This window comes from Rhinolophus sinicus, linkage group LG01 (assembly GCF_036562045.2).
Source record: "Rhinolophus sinicus isolate RSC01 linkage group LG01, ASM3656204v1, whole genome shotgun sequence".
Lineage (NCBI taxonomy): Eukaryota > Metazoa > Chordata > Mammalia > Chiroptera > Rhinolophidae > Rhinolophus > Rhinolophus sinicus.
In genome coordinates this window covers 200,940,795-200,957,855 of record NC_133751.1, presented here as the reverse complement: position 1 = coordinate 200,957,855, position 17,061 = coordinate 200,940,795, and the positions used below count along the sequence as shown (strand labels likewise).

At 38.6% G+C, this 17,061-nt stretch overlaps 1 protein-coding gene across 2 annotated transcripts in view; it reads left to right on the top strand.

Moving 5' to 3' along the window:
• Positions 1-17,061, top strand: part of PID1 (phosphotyrosine interaction domain containing 1) — a 215,483-nt gene that overhangs the window by 80,748 nt on the left and 117,674 nt on the right. Inside the window, exon 2 of one of the 2 annotated variants that reach the window (XM_019737408.2) lies at positions 3,308-3,421. The exons of the other annotated variant lie outside the window; for it this stretch is intronic. The gene's annotated coding sequence lies outside the window, so the exon portion shown is untranslated. The remainder of the gene's footprint in view (positions 1-3,307; positions 3,422-17,061) is intronic. 2 annotated transcript variants of the gene reach the window in all.

The following is a 17,061-nucleotide window of genomic DNA, read 5'->3' as shown; positions in this document are numbered from 1 at the left end:
CATATGGGTTGGATTATTCATGTTGAACAAACCACATTATTTACAACACTTGATATTACATTGAACGTAATTTAATCTTGGATGAGTCAACAGGCACCTCTGTTCTATGCATTGTCGAAGGTATATTATGAATGTCAATCACACTTTTATGGTACTGTAGAAAAAATTAGGTCATTTGAACTTTCTACAAAAGCTGATAAAGCAGAGCTTTAAAAGAAGGAGACTTCACGTTTGGAACTTGTGTATAAATGGCATGTGGACGTAATTATTGGCATTTATTAGAACTACAAGAGATTTAGCAGTCCTTTGGACCTGGCTCTTGTGTTTGGTGCAGAGATGGTCTTGGGCTGGGTGGATACATGTCCTGCGAGGGGCTCTGCTGAGGAGAAGAGGGAGAAGATGAGTCTGGGCAGATTGGGCTGTTTTTAAGCAAAGGTCCTTATGGTCAAGAGGGGTCCAGCTGCTTTGGCAGGTTTGTGTTGCTCCGTTCAGGGCTATGTCCAGGACAAACAAATGACCTACCCGCAGCTGCCATTACTTAAATCAGCTCAGCAGACTGTGTTCTCATCAGCTAGATAAAATCTGGCATTTACTTTGTATCTAGCGACCTTTGCTTTTAGGAGAGTAAAAAAAAAAAAAAAAAAAAAGCTAGGAATCTTGCATGGTTGTTTTATAATAATGTTACATTAAAGGGAAAATACAATTTCTGATAGCTTAGTAATGAGAATGGTTCCTTTTTTTTTTTTTTTTTTTTTAGGGGATGCTATCATCTGTACATAAATGGTGTAAAAATGTCAAGGCATCTTTTACTGAAAACTTCTTTTGAGCGATCTGTCAACCCCAACTTCTCTCTCTTTGGTGTTTCCTGTTCATCACTCCATTTGACTTTATACCTTTGAAAGGAAAGCATTTTCCTAACGGGGTATGAGACCAGCAGTCTGCGGAGTACAGACTGGAAGAGATGGAAGTGAATTAGTTCCATTTCTGAAAGCGCAATGGGGGCTGATAGGAGCCTTGAGGGTCCCCAGTCTGCAGGCTCTCTCTTCTAGAACCACCCGTTCTCTGGACAGTTTCCCTCCCTTTTGCCTTTGCTTGTGGGAAATGAAGGACTTGCAAACCCTCCGTTGTGTGAATAGGCTGGGGCACAGCTAAAGAGAGGCAGTTGCTGAAGGTCTTGGGACCAAGTGGGGAGTGAATTTTCACCCTCTCCAAACATGTGCAAACCGGAGGGGTGAGCATGGGAATGAGCCAGTGGTTAGATGGATCACACACACTTTCTTTGGACATGGTTTTTGTATCCGACCTTTACAGAGAGGGACTAGCTTTGGGTTGGGGCCTTAGTGTCTAAGTCAAACCGAGTCTCACCATGAGTCGGCTTGGCTCTCTGCATGGTCAGTTCACATGTCCTCCTGTCCCTCCGTCTTCTGACTCGTGCCCTGTGCACATGGACGGTCCCATTTCCTCTTTCACACCTTTTTCTGATGTCTCCAGACCGCAAGAGATCCTTTCCTCCTCTGAGTGTTTAGACTTGCATAGTCTCAAGCCCGTAGGTTGGCTCTATGTAGTTGAAACTGAACTGGTAAAAATGAATTTGAATTTGGGCAATTCAAATGTCTTTGTAAATAATAAAATACATTTCGCTGAATATGGTTAATACATTTCGTTGAATGTAATTAATATACAAGAAATAAACAAAATGTTTTTTATCGTGGCCAATTATATATAGAAAGTGAACCGTGGAATATAGGGCATGATTTCAGGGAGGATTTGAGTAAGTGAGAAAGATAGATCTATAATAAAAATTAAAGGTGAGAAAATAGAGTAATCACCAACCAAAGAATTGTTACCAGTACTTTTTTAAGAAACAAAACAAAAAACAAACAAACAAACAAAACCTAATGGAAGCAAATATGCTGAAAGCTTTCTGTACCAATGTTTAATCAGGATGCCTTTTGGCATCACCAGCTCACTGGTTTGGGGTAGACGAGGACTCATGCCAGCTGGAAGGGGCATGGCCTTACCCACTGTGATGGTTGGTTGTGTTGTGGTCACTCTCCAAGGATGGAGAAGCCTGAGGGGGAAATTGCAACCTAAATTGGTGCGCCCCTCAAGTAGGAGAGGTTCTACCTTTCTGCCTTTATTCTGATAATATAAAAACATAGCAGTAGAGGGGTTTGATAAAAAGAATTGGTGGAATATTTTGATTCAGTGGTTATGCAATTTAAGAAAGAGGGAGAAATAAAAATGCAACCCTAGTCTCTGACTTTGACCTTTACATTGATCCTGGGGCCGAGAATGGCACCCTGGGGAGATGAGAAGGTTCCTGGGGAGAGGCCCTGGAGAAGACAAATAGCTCAGTTCTGGGTATTTTGACTTTGGGCTGCATATGGGCTAAATTATTTAACTTCCTTTTTCCTCAGTTTTGAGCTCTGCAAAGTGGGTTTAATTGTAGTTTCCATTTCGGAAGGTTGTTGCCAGCATTTCCTGAGTTATTACAACAAATATAGCACCCAAGACACAGCTCAATAAATGTTAGGCAAGATGATGGTGATGATGATGGTGAAGTAGTAAGACGTCAGGGGTTTAACTGGGTAGTCACCCTCCCTGGCCTATCTGATCAGCACTTTTTCGTGTTAATCCTTTCCTTACCAGAAGTCAGAAATGTCAGTCTGCAGAATTTACTCATCAATTAATAGGTCACTAGTGGAAATATGTCACTTGGTGTTTCAGAGAGGTAAAAGGAAGAAATATTGGAATCAGTGTTTTAATAAGGAAGGGCAGAAAAGTAGCATGATGGCGAATTGCGAGAATGAGAAAAGCAAAAGCAAAAGCAAAGTAATAACCAAAAGAAGAAAAGAAAATAACAATCCTAGTAATGAATGTCATTAATTAAGTAGTAATTATAGCTAACATCCCACCTCGTGCCCTGTGTCAGGACCTGTGCTGGTTGCTCTGCCTGTTTCATCCAATTAATCCTTATGCAGCCCTATGAAGTGTAGGTATTGCAATTGTCTACATCTACAGATGAGCAAACTGAGGTTTGGGAGATTAAATGAGCTCCCAAGTTCATGCATCTAATAAGAGGCGGAGCCAGGATTCAAATTCAAGTAACCCTTGCTGTTGTGGAAGAAGTGGAGCTTCTTAAATGCATTCTTGACCTACTGGTGGATTCTTCCTGGCCCAAAATAGCCAATTTTGCTCCTTTTTGTTAATTACATGACTAGGAAGAAAACACATGAAAATGTCATGTGAATGAAATATTTGGGTGCTCAGCGCTTACGTAATTCCTTCCTCTTTTTCATGGTAGGGTTGAAAACATTAATGGCAACAAATGACATGGTAGATGGAGACTTCCATCAAGAATTGAAGTCAGGCATGGCTAAACGGCAGACTGTATGTTCTAGGAAAAGGTCTTGCATTAGTAAGTATCACCAGAGCTATCACTGTCAACTAGAGTTTTCTAAACTTACCGGAATATAGGCTTTTGAATTTGGTAACCTCGGAACCTAATAAAAACAATATATAGCGCACACTGTACTGGGAATGTGTGCCGAATCCAAGAACTAAAAATCATACGCCCCCAAGGCAGAGTCTGTTGGGTGTGTGACTAGGCGCCGAGGCAAGACAGGGGAGCTTGGAGCCAAATGGAACCAATCGATGTGCTCTTGGATGTGGACCTAAGGTTGTTTACTAAGCCCATTCACTGGTGGGAAGTCAAGTTTCTTTATCCTTCTTTGTAATTTAATTTGTAATTGTCTTTAAAAAAAGAAGGAGGTTGCAGGAACTTGAGGCTAAACTGCAAAAATTCAGATTTTTATGAGCATGTTGAATGCAACTAAGGAACTGTAAAGTTGTTCTAAATTTACATGCTAAACATGCACCTGTTTTGAATTTGTAGCTCTGATTGATATTACTTTTTGGAATAAGTTCAGGGAGCCTGTGTTGTACTTGAGGCATATGATGGAAGGCATGGGGATAGTGAAATCCGTCTTAAGCAATCACAGAATTCCCTCCTGAAGTTCCGGTTCTCATCAATAGGAGATTTTATGTGGGAAATTGCACCCAACTCTCCCAAACTTGCCTTTGTGGTTGCAAATACAGAAAAACCCATTTAGGTCAGTTTCCTGTGAGGGGAAATGATAAATTGTGTGTCATTTGCATCCCACAGTTGTAATGCCATGGTTATTCATGGCAGCACTGTAAAAGTATCTATTCTGGTAACTCTGAATCATAAAATTCAGTGGCCCAGGTTTAGGTCAATATTTGATTGAAGTTGGTGACTGGAAGCAATGATAAGAAACGGTCTTGTTTTATATCAAAAGATAATTTGTTCAAGATCGGTGGTCCTCATAGAGGGATTGACGCAGCAAATCCCTCTTTGGGGAATTTAGTGGGAGTGGATTAGAATCACTTATTTATTTACTCCTTTCCTTCATCCCTCATTCTGTTGTCCTCCAGGATGAAGGTAAGAACAGTGTGCCCACCATTGTATCTGAAAATATTTTCCACTTCTGTCTTGTTCTGAACTGCTCCTTTAGGGCTGGCTGTTTATTTTCTTTCTTTGTAAGTTTGTATTAAGCGTCTTCCTGCTTCTTGGAAATGCAGTTCTGTTGTTCACAGAGACTTGTGATGGTTTCTATTGACAACCTAATTGACTCATCAATAAGAACAGCCTTACTTAAAATTAAAAGAAAATAGATATTTGACAAGCAAAGTATGACCTGTGACCCTAACAATGAATTAGTTCCTTGAGAACTACTTGTTTATCCGATGTTTGCTTGGGTTTCTTAGTATGCGACACAGTTGCAATGACTAAAGCCTGGTTAAGACTGGTTTGTGAATTTGTAGTGACTTTGCTGTGAGACTCATTGGTTGTGGTAGTGTCTACAAGCAGCATTTCCAGTTATTTATCGCTGTATAACAAATCACCTCCCAAATTAGTTGTGCAAATCAATATCACTTACTTTGCTCACAGATCTACAGCTTGAGTAGGGCTCTGCGGTCAGGTGAGGTGGCAGCTGCACTGAGGCTGAAGGCTCTACTTCAAGGTGGCGTATTCATATGGCTAGCAGCTTGGTGATGGTTGTCATCTAGGAGTTGAGCTAGGTTGTCCTGTTTCTTCTCCACATGCATTTCTCCTTGGAGCTGTTGAGCTTCCTCACAACATGATGGCTGAATCCTAAGACTCAGTGTTGTAAGAGACAGCAGCTGGAAGCTGCCATTCTCTTAAAGGCTGAATTAGAACCGGCATAGATCCTTCCTCTGAGGTGAGGGGTGTCAGAAGCCTGCAGCCATCTTTAATTGATCACAGACCAAACTGGACTGCTTACCTTTGTCTCTATAAACTGTTTACTTTCATACCTTTTGGCATTTCTCAAGGTATTTCTTTACCTGTATTGTCCCCCTTTCCTTTTTTTTTTTTTTTTTACCTCATGCATTTTGATTGGGGGTAAAAATTGGTTCTTGAAGGGGAGGCAAAAAGTCTTAGATTTTACTATGGGGCTAGCTATACCACAGAACATAAACGTATACACAGCATGTCTGTGATATGAAAATTTCATGGGGGTAGGGGAGCAGTTAGGAAAAATAAAAGTTTGAAAAGGCTCCCTGGGGGCAATAATGTAAAAAGCTTTAAGAAACACTGCTTTACTTCCAGGTAAGATCTGTATCCTCTCTTCCATAAAGTGTGTCCCAACCCAATTCCAGCAAACTTAATTGTCCCCTTTCTTACACTTGTAGCCATTTCATTTCTGTATCTGCAATGTATTTAAGCTGGTTGTATGATCCTTTCTCCCTCACCTGACTGTGAACTTCGTGGGTGCATATACCATGGACCTGTAGAATGCCTGTAATCAATATTTAGTGAATTGAATTAAAATGGGCTAAGGCGAAATTAGGTTTTATCTTGTTTGGGTTCTTCCAGAAATAGACCCTGAGATAAGGATTTAAGTGTAAGTAGTCTTTTGGAATATTCAGGAAACATGGGGGCGGGGAAAGATGGGGGGCAGGGAAGTGAGACAGGGAAGGTGGGAGCTGACAAAGGGTGTGCTGTCAAGTCAGCCACTGCATGTGAGGGAATGCTCCTGTGAGAAAATGCTCAGAAATGGAAAAAACCAAAAGCAACGCCAAACCAAAACAAGAAAGTTCCACAACTCAGAGTTAAACCTCTTGTAGGGCTAAGGAGCTAGGATATTTTAACTCTGGCACTCATTGATTGAGGCCTCCCAGGTATGTTCATCCACTGCATTTGGCTTCTGGGGCTTTGGCAAAGCCCCAGACAGAGAGAGGCTGGTACTGACGGAGGAAGTCACCTGGGGCACCGGAAGTGGGGAGACCTGAGGGCTAAGGACAGGGCACCAATAGCATCAGCTGCAGGTTTCCTTAAAACATTATGACTAAACTCATCAGAAGAAAGGTGATGAACGGTCTTTGTTTGAAACGGGACAACTCTTACTTTCTCAGTGTCAGTCTCCTCAACATTGAAGTTCAGCTTCATGAAGACAGGAAACGCGCCTGTCAAACCTGTCTACCCAACCGAGTGCCTGACTCAATACATAAGAGGATTAATGAATAAATGGTGAATAAACCAGCCCTGTGATTTAAGAGATGTGTTCTTTATTGTGTTGGAATTCAAGGGAAGTCAGGGCAGGTAAGACACAACTGGTAATGAAAGCTGACAAGTGTCAGGTACTGTTTTCTTTAAAGACCTCTTAGAAAACAAACGAACAACAGGGTGAGTTTGTTCCTGGGGGTGCCCGGGGCTGCTTATTGAACCACTGGCATTTTTGTGACTGAGCAGCCTAGAGTGAGATTCAGGTCCACTGAACTCAGACAGGCCCAGGCTGGGTCCTGACCACTTACTTTGGTGTCTAGTCCTGAGGCATTTAACATTATCCTGGGTTCAGGTGCATTGAAAACAAGTAATATTGACCAGCTGTGGCCAGTGAAATACCTATGAACGTAGAGTCCACATGGTGAGTACCTGTCCGTTCTGTGATGGGCTGAATTGTGTCCTCTCCCCCCCACACAAAAAAAAACGGTCCTAATCCCCAGTGCGTCAGAATATGACATCATTTAGAAATAGGTTCCTTGCAGAGGTAATCAAGCTAAAATGAGGTCATTAGGGTGAGACCTAATTCAATATGATGTCTTTACAAAAAAGGGAAATTTGGACTCAGACATAGACATAAGTGGAGGAAAGATGATGTGAATACACATAGAGAGGAGACAGCTGTGTACCTGGAGTTATACATCTATAAGCCATGGAACGCCAAGGATAGCTAGCAGACGCCACAAGCTAGAGGGGGCAAGGAAGGATTCTCCCCTAGAGTTGTCAAAGAGAGCATGGCTTTGATGAAACCTTGGTGTTGGACTTGTAGACTTCAGAACTTTTAACAGTACATTTATGTTGTTTCACGCCACCCCGTTTTTGGTACTTTGTTATAGCAGCCCTAGGAAAGTAGTACACTTTCTTTTCTTTTTTGACAAAGAGCTTTCCAAATGGTTGTTCCCTGCCCCCCTTCTTCCTGCTTTTCACTTGCTTTCTTATGTGCACTGTATTGATTAGTATTTAACATTTACCTGTCTGTTCTCTTGGATTAAGAAGGTTATTGCATTCTTAAGCTACTGGAGAAGGCAGAGAAGTCCTTCTTTAGGTGTTTGGACCTTTTGGCTGTTATTCAAAAGGTAGTCATTTTCCTCTGAAATGGTTTGCCATCTCTTCCAGGATCCAGTGGGAATGAGCCTTTCTGCTATTGTGGTGGGTGAGACTGGCCTAGGAGAGGCCTATACCTCCTACGTGTGGCTTCCTGTGGTGTTGCAGGCTCAGAGCCTTTCCTTTACAAGGAAACCGGTGTGATTTCATTGAACCCAAGGGAGGCCACTAGTCACGGTCTCTGTGGCTAAGAGTCGTCAGCATCCTAATAAGGCTGGGTATTTTTCTGGTTGTGGACTTGGACCAGAGCTCACTGTCAAGGTGATTTTCAGAATGGAGCAGTCTCATTGATGCTAGCCAGTAGTGATACTTAGTCAAGGAATGGAAGGAGTGAGGTAAGATGAGAACAGTGTGACTCGGGCATGTGTTTAGTTTGAAGGCATTGTTTTTTAATTCCAGTAATGTTTCTCTACACTCACTTAATCATTTGTTTATTCCTTAAACATTCATTTAGGGACTACTCTGTGTCAGGGGCTTTGTCCGAGACGAGGGATACAAAGAAGAGACCACATATAAACAGTATATTCAGGTGTTATAGGTGATGTGAAAATACTGATTATTGTACAAGGTACAGTTTAGGCATAAAGCAGGCAGAGGTGGGAGGTGAGAAGTTTCAGAAAAGTCTTTATAGGTGTGATCATAATTGGAGGAATGTCAACAAAAGATTAGAGTTCCTATTTCCTGCAATGTGGAACTCTCTCTCTCTCTCTCTCTCTCTCTCTCTCTCTCTCTCTCTCTCCTAAAGATATCACATATAGCAAATGAATTCTCCATCCTCTGTGGATGACTTTGCAACACAGAGCTCTCCACTGAGCCCTGATAAAGGGAATTCTGGCTTGCCAAAGCTCTGGCATGTCACTCACCTTCCTGACCACTTGAAGCCTGGGGACACAATTATTTTTAGTTTCCTTCCAACCTGCCAAGAAAATGTTCAATCCTGTATCAACCAAAATGTAGTCCTACAGAGGAATTTTGTGTAGCAAAAATGAAGTGAAAATAAAACCCAATGTGTGTGGATGCAAATATGTGTGTTTATAGCATATCTGCTGAAGAACACGGTATTCACTGACACCATAAAGCCAAGCCCTTCAAATTGAAGCTTCAAGTTGCCCTTGGGGCTCAACTCAGGGACCAAATGATGTTCCCTTAGGGGAATATGAAACAGTCTTTGGGATCTTAAACTCATAACATTTGGTTTGGTTTCCAAATCTTAAATTGTTTTGTCTGACTCATTTTCATTCTTTTAAAAGTGTGTTTATGCTGTTTAGTTTTTATTCTATGCTCTGTGCCCTCATTTATTGCATGGAGGAAGATAAGCAGTCAGCATCTTTCTGGGTTATTCCTTCTAGAGAGAGTTTCAGTGTTCATGCTTCTCCACTAAATTGTGAGGGAAGATAGGGCCAATATCTCTCTAAGAAGAAGCGTCTGGGATCGGAGCTAGGAAGCATCCTGAAGACATAAACACCTGAGCTGGAAAGAAACAGCGTTTGGAGGGGAAGGAACTTTGGAATTTACAGATAATGCTAATATGCCCTTTGTAATATTTTATATATATCTTTCAAACACAAAGCACTCTTTAGTGCACTTAGTTTTTAACTGATTTAAAATGAGTTTGACTCCTGGCTTCTGCATAGGATGCATACAGCTGGAAAGAGCATCACTTTTATCTGACCAACTGGAAAGAGCCAGACAATTTACACAATTAAAACTTCTCTTGAACCCATCAAAGAGCCAGGGTCCTAGTTCTTCCAACTAGCCAGAAATAGAAAACAAGGCCTCCCAAAAGAGACCACTTGTGAGTTATGGCTCACCTGTGGCAGAGCATGGGAGGAAGATGGCCTGCAATGCAAGAAGGTAAAATTATTATTCAGCTAAATTTATGATTTTATTGAATAAAAAATTATTCAGCTGAAATTAGTAGCAAATTTTAAAGGTCAATTGTGGGCCAGTATGAGAGTACAGAACCTTTGGTTGCTGTATACCCAAGTGGAATTCACACCAACTCATAGGCTCTTCTAAACAGACCACCACCACAGGGGCTCATGGGAAAGATTGAGAGCCAGGCTAGAGGCCAGCGCTAACCTCCTGTGATAATATAAGCCTGGAAGAGGAGTGTGGTTGCCACACACACAGACCAGCTGGACTCTTCCCCCCTAAGGATTACAAGACTTCACAGTTAAGGTGGAGTGACAAATCCTGGGGCTCTTCGGGTACAGGTAAAGACCCATTATAATTTGTGGAGACGAAAAGGAAAGAAAATCTCTATGTCTGGAGGAAAGGCGCAAATGCTATAAGGCAGGGCAAAATCAAGATCACTGAGAAAGCCTGACTTTTGAGACTAAAGGATACAGGACCTGCCTAAGACTGAAGTAGAACAAGAGAGAAGAAACTTCTCCTGCCTTCCTCCCCTGCCCAACTGCCAGACTAGAAAGCACTAGTATGAAGCAATTGCAGTCAACCTCTGGGGACAGGGAAAGAGTGAGGAGACCCTCTTTGAGTCCCAGGGATACAGAATAATCTGAAAGCTGAGGGTGGAGCAAGAATATCCTTTCAGCAAACCAGACCCCACCCTAAAGATAAGCTAATTCTAGAGGAATTGAAATCTGTGGAATGGCAGTAAAACCCACACCCAGACTGATTACAGACTAGATTGACTTGGCACACTGCACAAATACCTTCCCAAAAGAGATATGGTCAATTGCAGGTATAAAGGCTATTTACCTCAGACTCTACTGCCATGATGTCCAGAATTCAATCAAAATATATAAGACACACAAAAAAATCAAGAGAAAAACAATCCATGGTGAGAAGACAAAGCCATTAACAGAACCAGACTCAGAGATGATTCAGATATGGAATTTAAAATAATTGTGATTGATATATTAAAGGCTCTAGTGGAAAAAGTGACGAGTATGCATGAACATTTCAACAAAGAGAAACTAAGAAAGAATCAAATGAAAATGCGAGGGAAAATAAGAACAAGACAGCAACCCCAGAATAACAGAGATAAAGGCCATCTTTAATGAGCTTATCAGTAGACTCAGTCAAGCCATAGAAAGAATATGTGAACTTGGAGACAGACTGTTTTGATTGTATTGATTTTCTGTGTTATATTTCATTGATCTATCCTCCAATATTTATTATTTGGTGTCTTCTACTCACTTTGGGTTTTATTTATTCTTCCTTTTTTTTTTTTTTAAGTTGAAGCTGAGTTTATTGAATAGAGAACTTTTTTCTCTTGTAATATTGGCATTTTGTGCTATAAAATTTTCCTTAAGTACTGATTTAATGACATCCCATTTTTGACATGTTGCATTTTCATTTTCATTTTCATTCAGTTCAAAATAGTTTCTATATACTTTTCGATTTATTCTTTCATGCATGGGTTATTTAGAAGTCTGTTATTCAGTTTCCATATGTTTGGAAATTTTACAGAGATTTTTCTGTTATTACTTTGTATAACTTGAATACTAAATTTACTGGGTATTTTTGTTTTTGCTTTTCATACAATCCAGAACTTGGTCTGTCTTGATAAATGTTTTATGTACACTTGAAATCTCTTGTTTTTGGGTGAAGTGGTCTATAAATGTCAATTGTCTCAAGTTGGTTTTTGGTGTTATTCAAACCTATGTCCTTGCTGATTTTCTGCCTACTCATCCTATCAACTTTTAAGAGAATGGTATTGAATTCTCCAATAATATCTGTAGCTTTTGTCTATTTATCCTTGTGGCTTATCAGTTTTCATTTACTTCTTTATATTTGGAATGAATATCTTACAAGCAGCATAGAGCTGGATCTTGTTTTTAATGAATATCACTATATTTGCCATTCATTAAGAGTATTTTTAATACCCCTCTTAGATTAATTTTATAGATTTTAATCCATCCTCTTATTATTTGTTTTCAATTTGACTCATCTTTTTTTTGCATTTTTTCCTTCTATATCTGCCTTTGTTTTTATGATTCCATTTTATCTTTGTTAGTGTATATAAATTTTTGGTTTGTTGTTTTGATCATTGCCTTATGGTTTATAGTATATACATTTAACTTATCACAATATACCTCAAATGATATTAAGCCATGTCACATATCCTGTTAGATTCTTACAATAGTATATTTCCATGTTACCTTTTCTGACTTCAGTACCAGTGTTGTAGTAAATCTTATTTTATACATGCTAAAATTCCTACATTATTATTATTTTTAATAATTTTAGAAACAGTCAAGTATCTTTCAATGAATTTTAAATAAGGAAAAAAATTGTAGTTTTTATGTAGTTACTCTTTTATGTGCTCTTCATTCCCTTGTGTGGATTTGTATTTTCATTTTTAATTTCTGCCTGATTGGCTTCCTTTAACATTTCTTATAAGACAGGTCTGCTGATCATGAATTGTTTCAAGTTTCATATGTCTGGAAAAGTCTTTATTTCACCTTCATTTTGTATACAGAATCCCAGGTATAGAATTCTAGGTTCACACTTTTTATTTTATTTTAGTATTTTAAAGGTGTTGTTCTACTGTCTTCTCCCTTGCATTATTTTCAGTAAATAATTAACTGTCATCTTCATCTTTGTCCCTTTGATTATATTAGGGAACTTGATTATGATGTGCCTTGGTGTCATTTTCTTCATATTTCTCATACTTAGGACTTGTTGAGATACTTGTATATGTGGAGTTATAATTTTCTCAAATTTGGGGAAATTCTAGCTATTTTATCTCAAATATTTTATTTGTTTCTCCATACTTCTCTGGTATTTCAGTTATACATTTATTAGCTCACTGATAATTTTATATCAGTTATACAGTTACATATTTATTAACTCACTGATAATTTTTTCCATCTTTTCCCTCTGTGTTTTATTTTGAATGGTTTCTATTGTTTTGTCTTCAAGTTTACTGTTTTTTTTACTGTACTGAAATTTGTTATTAATCATACCCAGTGTGCTTTTCAAATCTGACCATGTAGTTTTTATCTTTACAAATTAGATATGGCTCTTTCTACATCTTTAATATATCAACTTATCTTTTAGAATACATGAAATATAGTTTTAAACCCATTGCCTGGTCATTATAACATTGGTGTCAGTTCTGCATAGGTTTTGATTAATTTATTCATATCTTCATTATGGGCTCTATTTTCCTGCTTTTTTGCATATCTGGGGATTTTTGATTGGGTGTGAGACATTTTGACTTTTACTTTGTTAGTTGCTGGAGATTTTTGTTTTCCTATAAATATCCTTCAACTTTATTTTCTGGAATTCAGTTAAATTATTTCAAAGCACGTTGATCCTTTTGGATCTTTTTTTAAAGACTTACAGATGGAACCAGAGTGGCACTTTGTCTAGTGCTAATTATTCCCCACCACTGAAACTAGACCTTCTTTAGTACTGTACCCAGTGCCCTGTGACGCATGAGTCTTTCCAGTCTGCTGGTAGGAACAGGGAATATTATTGGCCCTGTGTGAACCAGCACTCTAATCTCTGATCCTCCCACTGGTTCTTTTTCTTGCATTGGTTAGTTTCCTTTTGTGCATACTCTGATTGGCATTCAGCTGAATATTTAAAGAGACCCTCTGCAGATTCTGTCTCTGTGCAGATTGCTCCTCTTTTTTTTTTTCTCCCCAGGCTTTCATCTCTGTCTCCTTAACTCTGGGACTCTGCTGGAACCTTCCTGCATTTCTCTCTGTACTGCAATTTGCACTCTTTCAAGGTAGTAAGCTGGACAGTTGTGCCACTTACCCCATTTGTTTCAAATCTGTCAGGGATTGCTCTCTTTCATTGTCTGATATCCAGTGTCTCACAAACTGTTGTTTCATGATTTTTTCCAGTTTTGTTAATTGTTGTAAGTGTCGGGGTTGATTTGGTCCTTGTTACTCCATCTCGATTGAAAGTGGAAGTCAAAAAATATTGATCTTTAGTAGTTTAATTATATTCTGTGCAATAAGATACACTACCGGGGTATGTGGGAATACATAGAAGAAGAATTGAGTCCTAATTCCTGGAGCATACTCATTGTGTGGAATGACAAACAGATATGTTGGCCTATTTATAGTATTACTTCTCTCTATCATTCACTCACTCACTCTCTTCTTAGTTGAATTTTCATAATTTAAATATAGGTACGAATTAGTTCAGCTGTATGTAAATTTTTTTTTTTTTTTTTCCATGAGTGAAATTTTTGTTCTGTGCTCGTAGCATTTGTCATTATACATCAGGGGTTGCAAATTTCAAGGCCTATAAGGGTCAAACAAATAATATAGGAGTGAAGTTGGTAACACATAAGATGACTATAAAAATAGTCACTTGTATTTAGTATAGAAGAGAATGCTGGCAGTGGGGGAAAGAGAGACCCTGGCAAATTGCAGAGTAAATAAGGAGCTATTTTCTTTTGGTCAGGAAGGAATGCAACTTGCTTTTGTAGATCTTCTGATCTTTCATGAGAAGTGGAAATGCAAATTTTAATCATATATACCTCAATACTTGAATACTACTTCGAATTTAAGCACTCTGTGAATCAAATAAAACATAGTTATAGGCTAAATGTGCCTTTGAGCTGAGAGCTTGCAACCTGTGTTTTATAATACAATAGTTTAACTGTTAATACAGAGGGTGCCCCAAAAATTGTATATACATTTTAAGAAAGAAAAAAACTATTAAAATTACGCTGATGGTAACCACTCTGAACAACACTTGTAATTGCAGAAGTCAAACGTGACTTGTATTCATCTTTTGTTATCAGTATATATTGAGTATTACAATGTTAATACAGTTTTTTCCTTTCTTAAAATGTGTATACATTTTTTTTTGGCACCCTCTGTATATAGAAAAGTAGTTTAGAAGATGACAGAAAACACTTAAACTAGGAAGATAGCATGTGAGTGTGTGTATGTATTTCAGATCAGTAACAAAAATAAATAAGTGATTATATATACATATATGTATGTACACATGCACACCCCCGAGGGAGCGTTTCACACGCCTTGGGGGCTTTTCGCATATTCTGTGGGCGTGGAGTTAGTTATTTTTGTGCCCCTCCCACATAATCTTGAGAGAATCTGTGATATGTTAAAAAAAAAAAGCTTCCATAATTAAAACTGCATGAATAAATATGGGTATATGAACATGAGTTATTTTCAGTTAGTTTAATAATAGCTATCATTTTTATATAGACAGCCTTTTAAATTTATAAGTGTCTGGAGGTAGGCCTTTAAAATTAAGCTGGAACTTTTTTGAATAAGGCAATTGCTAGGATAATTTGGAAGAAGGCAAATGCCATGTTGATATAGGTCTTTCTTTTCTTGAAATACCATCAACATAAAACTGCATTAAAAAATTAATCCTTGAAATCAAATAGTGCAATTTTCTATATGCCTGCTAGATTTGGGGAGACTGTCCAACCCTGTTTTACTTTCAAAAAGGACAAAAATAAACAAAGAAAACCATTTGCATGAAAACATTTAAATAAACGTTGATTTAATTAAGTAGAATTTTCTTTTCTTCACTCATGTAATTACTCTCAACCATTTAACACATTTGCTGTTTAACAGAAAAAATATTTTTCTTTTATTTTTTTATGTGAAAATGATAGAAGTATTTAAAAGAAGAAATCTAATAATTTACATTAAAAACAATAAACAAAAGAAAGATTGTATTACAGGTCTCAAAAGAATAGAACAATTGTTGTTTTTCTCATATTTAGGACCTGATTATGCCTTTGTTTGAAAAATAAGTGCTATAAAACATTAGGAAACCACAACTGAGTAAATTCTTTCATACCCCAAAGTAATTAAAGGAAGTGTGACAATGAACGCATGTCAAAGCCTTACTGATTTTTGTGTGCTTGTATGAGTTGGCAGTTATTTGGGGTGCTGAGGTTTTCCATTAATTTTATTCACCCACTTGTTCCTTGTGGTTCTCTTAAAGAGAACATCTGTGGTATTTTTGAAGCTTGATTAGGGCATTACTGACCCTGTAATTAGCAATTTAAAAATGACCATTATAGCCAGCCTTCAAAATGCAAGGATGAACCAGGGATTAAAACCTTAATGCCTTCCCTTTAATTTGTGTGAGGATAGTGGTCCAAAAAGAGGAAGCAGCATTTGCCTTCCCAAAATGCTTTATATTTTGGATACAGAATCAATACAAAGGTGAGAGCCACCTGATTTGAATTGGTAAAATATGGAAATCCTTGCCTGCTAAACTGTCAGAGATTAATGTCTGAATAGGAGAAGGATGGGCCAACTGTAAAATTATACAGGGCTTGGTGATCCCCCGATCCGCATAATGGGGCTTGATTTAGAGGCTCTATTTTAGGATCACACATAAAGCACCAAATGCAGAAAGCTGAGCTTTGTTTAATTTGTCTGGGGGCAGTGCCCTAATTTTCTACAACACCATTCTCCTCCCTTCTTTAAGAATGAATAAAACATCTACTTTATGGAACTCTGTGCGTCTTTCATTTGGGAACAGTCACTTTTCCAAGCTCCGCTGTTAGGTTCCTCTTTTTATAATGCCACTGGATTATGTATGATGTTTTAGGTTGCATTGTCTTTATTGCCGTTGCATGTTCAAAGAACAAGCACTGTAATTTTGGACTTGATATAACACAGCCTTTTAAAGTTGACCGATGAGAAAACTGAGGCCTAGGCAGTACAGGGCCACGTGGTTCTGACAGAGCTGGTTGGAGCTCTGTGTCTTGGTTACCCTGCAGGAGAGCTTGTCACCAGAACCGGGCATCACTGCAGGTACGCACGCCATGTGGCTGTCTCGAGACTTGGAACTTATCTCATTTTAGCAGTAGCTCAGAGGGCTTTGTCATAGACATGAATCACTTGGGGATTATAATACCTTCTTCAGATTATTATTTGGGGCTTTATCATTAAGGCTCAGCTTGTTCAAATAACTAAGTGCAAGATTCATTTATTTTTTTTTTTAAAGATAATGTTGCTATTCATGCTGCAGTTTAAGATTTATGAAGTCTTTTTTAAAATGTTCATTAGTGGCTCCCATTTTATTTTCACAGATGACTTTTCATTAAAAAGTAATTTGTATTGACGAGATTCCTTTAGTTGCAAGGATCGGACACCCAACTCAAGCTCGCTTAAACATAAAATGGGATGTACTGGTTCATATTCTCAGTGAAGACCATGGATGGGGTTGAGCAGATACAGCTGGGGCCAGGGTTCGGCAATGTCAAATCTCTGACTCTCCATTTCTCAGCCCTCCTTGTCTCTGTGTGGTTGCATTCTCAGACTGACCTTAGTGGTTAGGAAGGTCGGCATCAGCTCTGCACTCAGATCTCCTCAGTCTAGTAACCCTGTCTGTCAGTCTCCTAGAAGAGTGTGTTCAGC